This window comes from Bos indicus, chromosome 8 (genome assembly GCF_029378745.1).
Source record: "Bos indicus isolate NIAB-ARS_2022 breed Sahiwal x Tharparkar chromosome 8, NIAB-ARS_B.indTharparkar_mat_pri_1.0, whole genome shotgun sequence".
NCBI classification, from domain to species: domain Eukaryota; kingdom Metazoa; phylum Chordata; class Mammalia; order Artiodactyla; family Bovidae; genus Bos; species Bos indicus.
Genome location: NC_091767.1, coordinates 67180562 through 67196559, shown reverse-complemented (window position 1 = coordinate 67196559; position 15998 = coordinate 67180562).

Sequence of the window (15998 nt, the reverse complement as noted above, 5' to 3'; positions counted from 1 at the left end):
TCAGACCTTGCTTCTATCACTAGTCACATCCATAGCTGGGAATTTTTTTTGCTTTGGCTCCATCCCTTCATTCTTTCCAGAGTTATTTCTCCACTGATCTCCAGTAGCATATTGGGCACCTACTGACCTGGGGAGTTTCTCTTTCAGTAGCCTATCATTTTGCCTTTTCATACTGTTCATGGGATCCTCAAGGCAAGAATACTGAAGTGGTTTGCCATTCCCTTCTCCAGTGGACCACATTCTGTCAGATCTCTCCACCATGACCCCCCCCATCTTGGGTTGCCCCATGGGCATGGCTTAGTTTCATTGAGTTAGACAAGGCTGTGGTCCTAGTGTGATTAGATTGACTAGTTTTCTGTGAGTATGGTTTCAGTGTGTTTGCCCTCTGATGCCCTCTTGCAACACCTACCATCTTACTTGGGTTTCTCTTACCTTGGGCGTGGGGCAATGGGTGCGCTAAAGCACAGGCGGCTGCAATTAGATGGTTATTTTGAGGTGCTAGCCTGCTATCTTCTTGGTCTGCCACCTTCCCAGTTAAAGCCTCTTCCTTTCTCAACATTTCGTCTCTTGGATTCATTGGCCTATCAGATGGGCGAGCAGAGCAAGCTTGGGTTTGGTAGTTCAGTTCAGTCGCTCAGTCATGTCTGACTCTTTGCAACCCCATGAATCACAGCATGCCAGGCCTCCCTGTCCATCACCAACTCCCAGAGTTCACTCAGACTCACGTCCATCGAGTCAGTGATGCCATCCAGCCATCTCATCCTCTGTCGTCCCCTTCTCCTCCTGCCCCCAATCCCTCCCAGCATCAGGGTCTTTTCCAATGAGTCAACTCTTCGCATGAGGTGGCCAAAGTACTGGAGTTTCAGCTTTAGCATCATTCCTTCCAAAGAACACCCAGGGCTGATCTCCTTTAGAATGGACTGGTTGGATCTCCTTGCAGTCCAAGGGACTCTCAAGAGTCTTCTCCAATACCACAGTTCAAAAGCATCAATTCTTTGGCTCTCAGCTTTCTTCACAGTCCAACTCTCACATCCATACATGACCACAGGAAAAACCATAGCCTTGACTAGATGGGCCTTTGTTGGAAAAGTAATGTCTCTGCTTTTGAATATGCTATCTAGGTTGGTCATAACTTTTCTTCCAAGGAGTAAGCGTCTTTTAATTTCATGGCTGCAGGCACCATCTGCAGTGATTTTGGAGCCCCCCAAAATAAAGTCTGTCACTGTTTCCACTGTTTCCCCATCTATTTCCCATGAAGTGATGGGACCGGATGCCATGATCTTCGTTTTCTGAATGTTGAGCTTTAAGCCAACTTTTTCACTCTCTTTCACTTTCATTAAGAGGCTTTTTAGTTCCTCTTCACTTTCTGCCATAAGGGTGGTGTCATCTGAGCTCTTAGAGACAAGCAGACTCTTAGCTGTAGCATGGGAAACCTAGTCCCCTGACCAGGGATTGAACCCAGGACCCCTGCCTTGGGAACATGGAATCTTAGACACTGGACCATCAGGGAAGTGCTTAGTGTAGCCTTAAGTGTTGAAACCTTAAAAATCCTCCAAGATAAATTCAGCATTTTTTAAAGAAATTGAAAAATGGTATATAGATTAATTTGTATACATTTAAAAATATATATATATGTGAGTCTGTGTGTGTGTGTGTGTGTGTGTGTGTGTGTGTGTGTGTGTGTATGAAGGCTTCCCGGGTGGCACTAGTGGTAAAGAACCCACTTGCCAGTGCAGGAGATGTAAGAGATGTGGGTTGCATCACTGGGTCAGGAAGATCACCTGGAAGAGATTATGGCAACTCATTCCAATATTCTTGCCTAGAGAATCCCTTGGACACAGGAGACTGGCGGGCAACAGTCCATAGGGTCACAAAGAGTTGGACAGGACTAAAGCAACTTGGTGCACACACGGATATTTGAATATGAATAGGAGAGAATTCTACTTTTAATTAAATAAACTTTCTATGTAGTTTCAACCCTTTAATATGTGTTTACACTGAATTTTTTCAAATACAGTGTATGACAGCTTTATTATTTATTAGTTTTTAATTAAAGTATAATTACTTCGCAATATTGTGATGGCTTTTACCATACATCAACATGAATCAGCCATAGGCATACATGTGTCTCCTCCCTCTTGAACCCCTCTCCCTCTTGAACCCCCGTCCCGTATCCCTCCCTACCACATCCCTTTTGGTGGTGACAGTGCACCGGCTTTGGGTTTCCTGTGTCATACATCAAACTCCCACTGGCTATCTGCTTTACATTTGGTAATGTATATGTTTTAATGCTATTCTCTCAAATCATCCCACCCTCTCCTTCCCCACTGTGTCCAAAGTCTATTCTTTATATCTGTGTCTCCTTTGCTGCCCTGCATATAGAATAGTCAGTACCATCTTTCTAGATTCCATATATATGCATTAATATATGATATTTGTCTTTCTTTTTCTGACTGACTTCACTATGTATAATAGGCTTTAGGTTCATCCATCTCATTAGAACTGAAATGCATTCCTTTTTATAGACAGATTTATTTTTTATAAAAATTACAAATCTGGTCTTCTCATGATAATTTTTCACAATAGTAGGTACATTTAAGATAGGAATACTAGACTGCTATCATTACACCTTTTATCCTTTTATAGTAGTTGAAGATTTTTAACTTTTAAAAAGTTTTAACTTTTTACTCTGTAAACAGAAAATAGTTATGATCTGTAGGGCATAAGCAAAGTATGAGTCCCAACATTTATTTAATAAATATTGGAACAATTTATTATGGGTACTGGGCAGACACTGTTAGGTACAGTTACACCAGTACCTAAACAAAGTCCCTGTACTCATGGCATTTATGAATGGAAAAATCAGAAACCAAACCACATATTAATAAAGTGCCCAGTGATGACAAGAATGATGAAAAATTATGAAACAGAGTAAACAGTAAAAGAATGATCAGATTGGAGAGGAGATTTTATTTTAGTTTTTAAAAATATTTCTTTCTTTCTTTATTTGGCTGTTCCAGGTCTTAGTTGCTGCATGTGGGATCTAGTTCCTTGATCAGGAGTCCAACCTGCAGCCCCTGCGTTGGAAATGTGCATTCTTGACCACTGGACCACCAGGGAAGTCCTGACAGAAGATTTTAGACAGTGTGTTCAGGGAATGCACCTCTCAGCCATCTGAGATCTAAATGAAGAGAGAAAGAAAGTCATGGAAGCTCCAGGAGATGTGTGATTCAGGTAGGGAAAGAAGTGCAAAAGTCCTTAGGTGAAAGCGAAGTGGTGCTAGGATGGATTCAACTTAGCAGAGAGTAGTAAGAGAGAGGACTGGGCCAGATGAAGTAGAGCCTTGGAAGCTATGGATAAGGGTTTGAATTTTGTTCTTAGTGTGATTAGAGAGTTTTACAAAGGGATAATGTGATCTGGTTAGGCTTTAAGAAGACATTTTGTTCTAGTAAGCAAAAAGTGAATTGGGGCAAAAGGCAAAGGAGAAATCAAGACCAGTTAGGAAGCTATTGAAATTGTCTGGGGTGAGCAGTGGTGAGTCAAACTAGACTGATGGCTGTCTTTCAGCACACCTCCACTGCACGCTGGCCTTACCTCCATTACAGAACTCATGGCTGTCATGACAGCATTAAGGTTAGTATCCACTGCTGTTCCTTTCTGTAACCCCAGATACAAACCAGGGGGATCGGCAATGGGATATAGTGAAGAGGGTAGTTAGGAGAAACATTTTGAAGGAAAAAAATTATACAAATAATACTGCTGAAACAGGAATCATTAACTGGGGACCCATGGAAATCTATGAGACCTTGGGCAAAATGTATGCATATGGGTATCTTTCATGGAGATGACCCATAGGTTTTTGTCAGAATCTCAAAGAATCCTGAAACTCTTAAAGAAAACAAAATAGCTAAGTGTCATTAATTGAAAAAGTGGTGTTTCCATTTATAGAATCATATTTCTGAATGGTAGTATCAGATATCTGGTATTACTTGGCACCATCTCCAACTTTTAAATTTTATTTTAAAATAAAATAAATGATTTTAAATAAAATAAAAAACCATAAGTATTTATTTATTTATTTGGCTGCACTGGGTCTTTAGTTGTGGCATGTGGGATCTAGTTCCCTGACCAGGGATCAAAGTTGCACTGGGAGCATGGAGTCTTCCCCACTGGGCCACCAGGGAAGTCCCATCTCCAACTTTTAAACAATTACAATTATTTTTATTTTGCAATTTCTTAGAGTCTTATGATGATATCTGTGTAGTACAAGTAATTAAAAAATCTTAGTTAAGTGAATTGAATATGAGAATTTCCCAGTTATTAGAGCATTAATATTTGAACACTATTCCTCATTTTTTTAAAGTATTTCCTTAACATATAAGAAAGAGAAAGTGAAACAAATATTGTACACATAGAAAAATATAGATAGGAAATCATGAGGGAAATCCTAGCTTTCTTAATAATGAAGAAACTCAAGCTGGAATATCATGAGGTTCTATCGTATTTGTTAAATTAGCAAAACTAACCCAGTGATTCTTTTTTAAGCACTGGCAGGATTAGGGAATAAGAAGGGCACTAACACATCACTCCTGGCTTTATAAATTGGCCAGTCCTTCTGGAGAGCAACCTGATATGGGTTGGGGATCATAAAACTGTTCATAGTGTTTGATCCAATCATTTGTTTTAGCAATCTCTATAATGGGATTATTAACCAAAAGAATATGTTTATAGCTTGTTATGCCAAAATGAGTACTCATAGAGAAAATGAAGTAGTAACCTAAATAGCAATAGTGATCTAGACAAGGATTCTATATTTAGTGGCATGCATATAATGTATAAGCTGTTAGAATTTAAGTATATGGAACTATTTATATAAAATAATAGTGAGCTAAACACAGATATTGACCAATTGCAATAGTGTAAACACTTTTGTACACTGCTAAAAGTCAGAAGACATAGTGCAGTGATATAAATAATTGAAAATTACAGAGGTCTATTTTTCTGTTCTAAAATGAATGTTAAATGTTCAAAGTCACATACACTCACACACAGAGCATCACCTGGGGAAGGGGTGGAATCCAGTGTTATGTTTAACAGGTTCTGGACCCAGACAGCTTAGCTGAAGTCCAAGTTTCCTTAGTTCTGTGATCTTGAACAAAATTTCATTTGCTTATTTATTGTCTCTAGGTCTCATTTGCAAACTGATGATCACTATGCTACCATCTTCATAAACTTGTTGTAAGCCTTAAAAGAGATTGCTGCAAAGTGTTTGGCAAGTAGCAAGTGCTAAATATGTTTTAAGTAGCATTATTATTGTATACTTTGATCAATCACGTGCATATTAATTACTTTGCCTCAGACTCTTTTCTCACAACTTGATAAATGGCCCATCTCCCTGACTAGTTTGTATTAAGCAGGGACTATGTCTTATAACTGGGCTTCCCAGGTGGCACTAGTGATAAAGAACCTGTTTGCCAATGCAGGAGACTTAAGAGACGTGGATTCAGTCCCTAGGTTGGGAAGATCCCTTGGAGGAGGGCATGCCTACTAACTCCAGTATTCTTGCCTGCAGAATCCCATTGACAGAGGAGCCTGGTGGATTACAATCCATAGGGCTGCAAAGGGTCAGACACAACTGAAGTGGTTTAGCACGCACGCATGCAGTCGCACACACACACACATCTTATAAATAGCTCATGTATTCTATCTGTAGTACCTAGATATCTGTAGGCATTATCTGTAGTAGTTATCTGTGGTACCTAGTGCAAGGCAACTTGCACATAAACATAATAATTATCTAGTGCGTGCATGCTACATTGCTTCAGTCATGTCTGACTCTTTGCAACTCTTTGGACCGTAGCCCACCAGGCTTCTCTGTCCATGGGATTACCCTTGGAGAGAATAATAGAGTGGGTTGCCATTTCCTTCTCCAAAATATCTAGTAGATGAATGCAAGTGAGTTTCTCCTTTCCTAAGGATGAACAGTTCTCCACTAACATTATACTGCTAAATGAAGGGTTTTTCCTAAGGAACACTCACCCTGTCAGACTGTACGCTGGTTACTATCCTCTTGTTTGTTGAAATCTATCCTTATTTTACCCCAAGGAAGGCAAGACCAGTGGATCTAAGCAGCAGGGAATGTGGTTGGAACATGGGACTCAGAGTCACCAGCTCCCGTCTCAGTGTTGACTGTCCCCTTGTGAACAGTGTGACCCTGGATCAGTCCTCAATTCCTTTTGTCTCTGAGTCTCCTTATATCAGTTGGGAAGATTTCATGTCATTGTCTTCAAGGATTTAAAAGAAGACTTCCAGAAATCAACATTGCAAGCAGAAATGTAAATTTACTGTAAATGTAAATGTAACTTACTCTTTTCCACAAACAATTAAAAGGAAGAAAATTATATTAATAGAAGGGCAGGGGAAGAAAAGCTCATGCCAGTGACCTAATTTTCCCCATATAACGTGTGTCTCCCTTTGCTGGAAAATCCGGGTCAAGGAAAACGTTATGAAGACAAATCACAGCAAATCAAATCACTAGGTCTATACATTTCCATGTAACAAGGCATAAACAAGAGTAAGATCATCAATATGAAATTTTCAGCCTGAGATGGGCAAAGAAGCTAATTAATATATATTTACATATATCTATGTATTTTTATATATATTCATGGCAAATGGATGAGGAAACAGTGGAAACAGTGACAGACTTTATTTTTGGGGGCTCCAAAATCACTGCAGATGGTGACTGCAGCCATGAAATTAAAAGACACTTGCTCCTTGGAAGAAAAGTTATGACCAACCTAGATAGCATGTTAAAAAGCAGAGGCATTACTTTGCCAACAAAAGTCCATCTAGTCAAAGCTTCTGGTTTTCCAGTAGTCATGTATGGATGTGAGAGTTGGACTATAAAGAAAGCTGAGCACCGAAGAACTGATGCTTTTGAACTGTGGTGTTGGAGAAGACACTTGAGAGTTCCTTGGACTGCAAGGAGATCCAACCAGTCCATCATAAAGGAAATCAGTCCTGAATATTCATTGGAAGGACCGATGTTGAAGCTGAAGCTCCAATACTTTGCCCACCTGATGGGAAGAACCGACTTATATGAAATGACCCTGATGTTGGGAAATATTGAAGGTGGGAAGAGAAGGGGACGACAGAGGATGAGATGGTTGGGTGGCATCACTGACGTGATGGACATGAGCTTGAGCTGGCTCCAGGAGTTGTTGATGGACAGGGAGGCCTGGCGTGCTGCAGTCTATGGGGTCACAAAGAGTTGGACATGACTGAGTGGCTGAACTGAACTGATAGATATTTATATATATGTGTGTGTGTTTTCTTTCTGTGTTGGGTATTTTCTAATTCTGACTATCAGATGCAGAGTGAGCTTTATAGGCTTGAAACTGTACTTTGGCCTTCTGAAAACTGAGATCTCTGGTTCTGCTTCATGTTACTTTCATTGTCACTAGGGTCACTGTTGTGTTGTGGAAAGGATGGAGACAGCAGAGGGCCCCCTACGATAAGAACATGACTACTTAAGAGTGAGCAGTGTTTAAACATATTGCACCAATGTTTATGCAATAAGATGTTGGCCTTATCATAATATGGTCATGGGAAAAAGTGTCCTTGACACTCTAGGTGCCCTGTGTCAAAGACTTCCTTTTATTGCTAGATCAAAGACAACTGTTTCTCACCCCAAATGTTTCAAACAAAATGAATCATTTCTGTAAATGCTGATGCATCTATCTGATGAAATATTATCCAGACTCTTGGACAGACAGAAAAATATCTTAAATATGGGAAAATTCTTCACAATACAGTGTTAAGTAGAAAGTCTATAGGAAATGTCACACAGTAAAATCTCTATTATCTATAGATGTACATGCACCCTTTGAGAAAATATTGGAAATATATATATATATATGTATATATGTTAACAGTGACTATCCCAGAGTTATGGGATATTTGCATTCTTTATAATTGTCATTTTATTGATATAATCGTACATTATACTCTTTAATCAGAAATAAAATTAGGAATATTAAGATACACCTGTTTAGAATATTATGGTTTTCATTTTAATAGGCAGCAGTTTCAACTCATGGTAAAATAAGCATGTAATCAGGCAAATTAAAAGTTCTGTATTGCAGAGATCTGGAAGGAATTTGGGACAGAGAAAGTGGTGAAGGAAAACATAGACTCAGCATTTGATGGGAACTTGTTGTTTTACCTCTGAGACTAGTTTGATTGTTAAAACTGTAGACCTTGTGGGTGTGTGTGTGTTTAGTTGTTCAATCATGTCTGATTCTTTGTGGCCCCATGGACTGTAGCCCACCAGTCTCCTCTGCTCATGGAATTTTCCAGGCAAGAATATTGGAGTGGGTACAATTTCCTGCTGCAGGGGATCTTCCTGACCCAGGGATCAAACCCATGTCTCTTGCATCTCCTGCTTGGGGATCAACTAGACCTAACCTCTCCAATTTACAAATGAGGAAACTGAAGTTCAGGGAAGTAAGGTGATTTCCCAAGTTCCAAAAGGAAGGTAGTGGCCAGGCTAGGAAGACAATCTAACTTTCCTAGATTTTATTTTTAATTTTTTATTATTTTATTTACTTATGGTTGCGCTGGGTCTTTGTTGATGTGTGCGGGCTTCCTCTAGTTTCAAAGAGCGGGGGCTACTCTTCATTGTGGTACTCAGGCTTTTCATTGCAGTGGCTTCTCTTGTTTTGGAGCACAGGCTCTAGGGTGCATGGACTTAAATAGTTGCAGCACAAGGGCTCAATAATTGAAGCACATAGGCTTAGACACTCTACAGTATGTGGGATCTTCCGGGACCAGGATTGAACCCATGTACCCTGCATTGGCAGGCAGACTGTTAACCACTGGACCACCAGGGAAGTCCTAACCTTCCTAGACTTTAGACCATGCTTTTTTTTGCTCTATAGCACCCATAGCTGCCCAGTTCTGGCTCTGTCCCCTAGTATGCTTTTGGATAAATCTGGAAGATTCCCTCTGATGCAGGCTAATTCTAGATGAGCTGCTCTTATCTCCATGTAGGGGAACTTTGGAAGACCGTATTATTTCTAAGACAGGTGGGTGCTCCTGATGATCTGAAATGAGGATTCCAGACCAAGCTCTGACCTTGTGTCTGTCTGAAGCCCCTTCTTTGCTTGCAAAGATGACCTGGGGACAAGCTAGACTTGGAACATCTGGGATTCTCAGGAAAAATTCTAGGGGTTTATTCTAATTTGGATCATTTCCACTTTTCCATCAGTTGTCATGGCAATGTGCACGTACGTCTCAACATCAGAGTCTGACCATTGCCAGAAAAAGGCCTTATTTCCTGGCTTACTTATGATATGATGGGAGGTACAGTGAAAGCTTGAGTGACATTTTTTTTTTCTTTAGCTAAGACAGCACAAGAGATGATTTATTGTACACAGTTTACACTCAGCCACAACTGAGAAGAGAACTAGTCGATAATATCACAGGTCCAGGGCAAAGGACCAAAAGGGACCGCTTTGATATGAGCAAGGTGGGTCTCTCAAAGGTGGTTGAGGTGATCAGAATGGCCATAGATATTCCAGTTCCACTGAGACAAGTTCTAGATTGTAGGCATGCAGTCCAACAATTAGTACCAGTGTCCCTGGCCTCTGGCTTCCCTTGTTTCTGTTGCTTCCTTGGGTGTACAAGTTCACTTGGACCTCTGCTCATGTTTCTTCTTTTGTGCTTCAGCCTGCACATTCGATTCTTCCTCCACTTTACTCTCATATCACAGAGGTTTCTCAAAAGATGGCGTTAAGGCTGAGAGCTTGAGTGACATTTTTTAGCAAGCAATGCATATCGAATGAGGCTTCCCAAGTGTCTCAGTGTGTAAAGAACCTGCCGGCAATGCTGGAGATGTAGGAGATGCAGGTTCAATCCCTGGGTTGAGAAGATCCCCTGGAGGAGGGCGTGGCAACCCACCCCAGTATTCTTGCCTGGAAAATTCCATGCACAGAGGAGCCTGGTGGGCTACAGTCCATAGGGTTGCATAGAGTTTGACACACTGAAGTGACTGAGCATGCGTGCGTGCATATTGAGTGAGCACTGATAATGCACTCAGTGTTATGCTAGGCACTGGAAAGCCTCTGAGGAACTAGAGAACACTGGGCTAAGCTCTGTAACCTCAGGCAGACAGATTCTCTGACCCTGTGTCACGTCTTTTTTTTAAATTGAGGTGTAATTGCTTCACAATGTTACATTAGTTTCTGCTGCACACTGTGCACATCTTTAAAGTGAAGGTAACCTTACTATGGGGCTTTCCTGATGGCTCAGTGGTAAAGAATCTGCTTGCCAGTACAGGAGACCTGGGTTCAATCTCTGGGTTGGGAAGATCCCTTGGAGGAAGAAATGGCAACTCACTCCAGTATTCTTGCTTGGGAAATCTCATGGACAGAGGAGCCTGGCAGGCTACCGTCCACGGGATCACAAAGAGTCAGACACGACTTAGCGATTAAACAATAACAAACCTTACTATAAAGAATGTTTCTAAGGAAGTCAAGTGAAAGTTGCTCAGTCGTGTCCGACTCTTTGTGAACCCAAGGACTATACAGTCCATGGAATTCTCCAGACCAGAATACTGGAGTGGGTAGCCTTTCCCTTCTCCAGGGGATCTTCCCAACCCAGGGATTGAACCCAGGTCTTCTGCATTGCAAGCGGATTCTTAACCAGCTGAGCCACAAGGGAAGCCTTGTTTCTAAGGAGCTAAAGGCTAAATTGTAGAGACAAGATTAACATGTACGATTTGACAGTGAGAACATGTAAAAGAACATGGGATGACTTGCTGGAATGCTTAAGTGGCAACAGAAAGGTCATCTAGGACTTAGTGAGGTCAAGTTAGTCTCCACAGAAAGGCAGATCTTTTTGATTAGACAGAATTTGGAGCTAACTTGAATTAGGGAGCAATATTGCGTGTCCCATGTGATTGTTGAGTAAGGTTGCATAGATTCTCATGGTTAGCAAGACGTAATAGCTCTGAAGCAGTTCATGGTGGGTAGTATGGCACCCCACTCCAGTACTCTTGCCTGGAAAATCCCATGGATGGAGGAGCCTGGTAGGCTGCAGTCCATGGGGTCGCTAAGAGTCGGACACGACTGAGCAACTTCACTTTCACTTTTCACTTTCATGCATTGTAGAAGGAAATGGCAACCCACTCCAGTGTTCTTGCCTGGAGAAGCCCAGGGATGGGGGAGCCTGGTGGGCTGTCATCTCTGGGGTCACACAGAGTCGGATGTGACCGAAGTGACTTAGCAGCAGCAGTGCATTTTGAAGAGGAATTGATTTTAAGGAACTTAAGAGTTTGGAAATTCCCCCAACAAATAGAGGAATTCAGTCAGAGCAGAGTCAATGTGTTATTATTTTTCTGATAAGTGCATAGGATCTAATATGTACCTTCCATGTGCCAGCTGTATTTCTAAGTGCTTGCTGTTAATTTACTCACTGAATCTTCACAGGAACTCAATAAATTAACAAAGCACTATAAATTAGCAAAGTTACCAAAAACTCTCTGAGGCACAGAAAAATTAGATAGTTTCTCCAAAGTCTCACAGCAAATAAATGGCAGAAGTAAGACCCAAACTCTGCTAATCTAGGTGCTTTGTCTCTGTTTCCTGGTATTTGTGGAAAGATATTTATAGAAAGCATGGCTTTTGTTCCTATGAGAAATTACAATTGGCCTTTCATACACACGCTGAAGCTTGGACATTTCCACAGGCCCTCTGATCAATGGTTTGTAGGATGGTAGCTCTTCCAACTCTGGTCTATGAATTAAAGTTAATAAGAAGGGACTTCCCTGGTGGTCCAGTGGTTAAGACTCTGTGCTTCCAAAGCAGGGGGTATGGGTTTGATTTCTGGTTGGGGAACTAAGATTCCATGTACCTCGCAGTGAGGTTTAAAAAAAAATTTTTTTTTTTAAATAAAGTTAATAAGGGGCCATGACTGAGGCTCTAATTCTAAGGGTTAGCGATGGATTTTAAAACCCTCAGTCCTGGTTGTGGAATTCTGCTCACATTCTCAAGGATGGGTACATTTGGTAGCTGAATTCTGAATGGAAGGTTGAATTTCCTTATTTTCATTCTTAAGCAATAGGTTCTGGGAAACAACAAAACTCCTTCGGGGCTTCCAATATCCCAGCCAGTATTATGCTCAGAGAGGCAAGAATGTTTATAGACATTGTGGACAATAGTAATAAATAGTTACAGAGCATCTCTACCGGGCAAGATTTCAGGTGCTGTGTGGAATACAAAGTTGACTAAGATTAAAAAGAAAAGAAACTGTGCTTAAGTAGTTTATAGTCTAGAAACAGATAACTTAATTCAAGGAAAAATGTCACAAATGTTATATTATATCTCTGCATCTGGCTTTTGGTCAGCCTTATTCTTTTTTGTTTGTTTGTTTTGTTTGGAGGGTTTTTTTACATTTTATTTTTATTTATTGGAAGAAATATTAAAAAAAATTTTTTTTTAAATTTTGGTTCTGCTGAGTCTTTACTGTGGCCTTTGGGTTCTTCACTGCATGCTTTCAGTTCAGTTCAGTTGCTCCGTCGTGTCTGACTCTTTGTGACCCCATGAATCGCAGCACGCCAGGCCTCCCTGTCCATCACCAACTCCGGAGTTCACCCAAACTCATGTCCATCGAGTCGGTAATGCCATCCAGGCACCTCATCCTCTGTCGTCCCCTTCTCCTCTTGCCTCCAATCTCTCCCAGCGTCAGAGTCTTTTCCAATGAGTCAACTCTGCATGAGGTGGCTAAAGTATTGGAGTTTCAGCTTTAGCATCAGCCCTTCCATTGAACACCCAGGACTGATGTCCTTTAGAATGAACTGGTTGGATCTTCTTGCAGTCCAAGGGACTCTCAAGAGTCTTCTCCAACACCACAGTTCAAAAGCATCAATTCTTGTGCTCTCAGCTTTCCTCACAGTCCAACTTTCACATCCATACATGACCACTGGAAAAACCATAGCTTTGACTAGATGGACCTTTGTTGGCAAAGTAATGTCTCTACTTTTGAATATGCTATTTAAGTTGGTCATAACTTTCCTTCCAAGGAGTAAGCATCTTTTAATTTCATGGCTGCAGTCACCATCTGCGGTGATTTTGGAGCCCAGAAAAATAAAGTCTGACACTGTTTCCGCGGTTTCCCCATCTATTTCCCATGAAGTGATGGGACCAGATGCCATGATCTTCGTTTTCTGAATGTTGAGCTTTAAGCCAACTTTTTCACTCTCCTCTTTCACTTTCATCAAGAGGCTTTTTAGTTCCTCTTCACTTTCTGCCATAAGTGTGGTGTTATCTTCATATCTGAGGTTACTGATATTTCTCCAAGCAATTTTGATTCCAGCTTGTGCTTCTTCCAGCCCAGCGTTTCTCATGATGCACTTTGCATAGAAGTTAAATAAGCAGGGTGACAATATACAGCCTTGATGTACTCCTTTTCCTATTTGGAACCAGTCTGTTGTTCCATGGCCAGTTCTAACTGTTGCTTCCTGATCTGCATACAAGTTTCTCAAGAGGCAGGTCAGGAGGTCTGGTATTCCCATCTCTTTCAGAATTTTCCACAGTTTATTGTGATCCACACAGTGAAAGGCTTTGGCATAGTCAATAAAGCAGAAATAGATGTTTTTCTGGAACTCTTGCTTTTTCAATGACCCAGCGGATGTTGGCAATTTGATCTCTGGTTCCTCTGCCTTTTCTAAAACTAGCTTGAACATCTGGAAGTTCACAGTTCACGTATTGCTGAAGTCTGGCTTGGAGAATTTTGAGCATTACTTTACTAGCGTGTGAGATGAGTGCAATTGTGTGGTAGTTTGAGCATTCTTTGGCATTGCCTTTCTTTGGGATTGGAATGAAAACTGACCTTTTCCAGTCCTATGGCCACTGCTGAGTTTTCCAAATTTGCTGGCATATTGAGTGCTCCATGGGCTTCTCTTGTTGTGGGGCACAGTTTCTAGAGCACACGAGATCCGTAGTTGTGGTGCACAGGCTCTCTAGCTGTGGCGTGCAAGCTTAGGGCATGTGGGTTCTTAGTTTCCTCATCAGAGATCGAACCTACTTCCTCTATATTGTAAAGTGGACTCTTTACCACTGGGCCACCAGTGAAGTCTCAGGTTATTTAAATTCTATTGTTGTTGTTCAGTAGCTAAGTCATGTCCAACTCTTTACAATCCTGTGGAATGCAGCATGCCAGGATTTCCTGTCCTTCACAATCTTCCAGAGTTTGCTCAAACTCATGTCCATCAAGTCAGTGATATCATCCAACCATCTCATCCTCTGTCATCCCCTTCTCCTTCTGCCTTCAATCTTTACCAGCAACAGGGTCTTTTCTAATGAGTTAGCTCTTTACATCAGGTGGCCAAAGTATTGGAGCTTCAATTTCAGCATTAGTCCTACCAACAAATATTCAGGGTTGATTTCCTTTAGGATTCACTGGCTTAATCTCCTTGCTGTCCAAGGGACTCCCAAGAGTCTTCTCCAGCACTGCAGTTCAAAAGCATCAATTCTATGGCTCTCAGCTTTCTTTAGGGTTCAACTTTCACATCTGTACATGACTACTGGAAAAACCATAGCTTTGACTATCCCAACCTTTGTCATCAAAGTGATTTCTGGTTTTTAATATGCTGTCTAGTTTTGTCATAGCTTTTCTTCCAAGGAGCAAGTGTCTTTTAATCTCACAGCTGCAGTCACTGTCCGTGGTGATTTTGGAGCCCAAGAAAATAAAATAATTAAAATTCTATAGTGCTTTACAATTTTGGGGATAGCTTCCCTGATGGCTCAGAGGGTAAAGTGTCTACCTGCAATATGGGAGACCCAGGTTCGATCTCTGGGTCAGGAAGATCCCCTGGAGGAGGAAATGGCAACCCACTCCAGTATTCTTGCCTAGAAAATCCCATGGACGGAGAAGCCTGGTGCAGGCTACAGTCCATAGGGTTGCAAAGAGTTGTACACAACTGAGAACTTCACTTTCTTTCTTTCTTACAATTTTTAAAAGTTGCACACAGATAATTTCATGTGATCTCATAATAATCCTTCCCCCTCCCTATATTGGCCAGTTTTGTTCTTAACCAACTCCTGCATAGATACAATGGATACTAAAGGAAAGGAGGTGGGAACACTGACTGGTAAGATGTAGCTGGGGCTGTGTGTCCTGAGCAGAGCAGACTTGAGTCAAATTAGGCAGAGCTGGTACCCCCTGGTCATCAGGGGAAAATGCCAGGTTAAGGGAGGACTTTGAAATGACATAACGAGAGGCAGTAAAAAATTAAAAAGGAGGGCCCTGACCAGAGAGGAGAAGATGAAGGGGTGTTGATAGTAGGTAGAGAGTTCCAGATAGCCAAGCGTACAGACATGAGGCTTAGGACTGTATTGAAGAATCAAAGGAAAAAGAGTGAGATAGCCAACTCATTGGAAAAGACCCCAGCGCTGGGAAAGATTGAGGGCAGGAGAAGAAGGGGGTGACAGAGGATAAGATGGTCGGATGGTATCATCGACTCAAGGGACATGAGTCTGAGCAACCTCTGGGAGATGGTGATGGACAAGGAAGCATGGAGTCGCATAGAGTCAGACACGACTTAGTGACTGGGCAACAGCAACAAGCAGATGAGAAGCAACAGGCAGAAGCACCCATCACGGACAAGTCACACCAGGGCACTCTCCTACCATGTTCTGCACTGTAAAAGGACAGCTGCAGGCTCCCCTGGGTGGCACTGGCCAAAGGAAATTCAGACTGAGTCTGGAGGGACCTGGCTGCAGGGATAAGGGAGCTAATTTCTGGGTCTGCTGCCTTCATAGGCAAGGCTTTCTCCTTAAGAGCACTGAGGGAGAAAGGAAGCTAGTGGGCATGTGGGGAGGTGGTTGAATGTCCCCATCCTCAGTCTACTTATTTATTGCTGTTTATTACTTATTTATTGGTGTTTTAAACGTCTCTTTTCCATTTATCTGAAACAGGCTCTTTCCCCGGTTTAC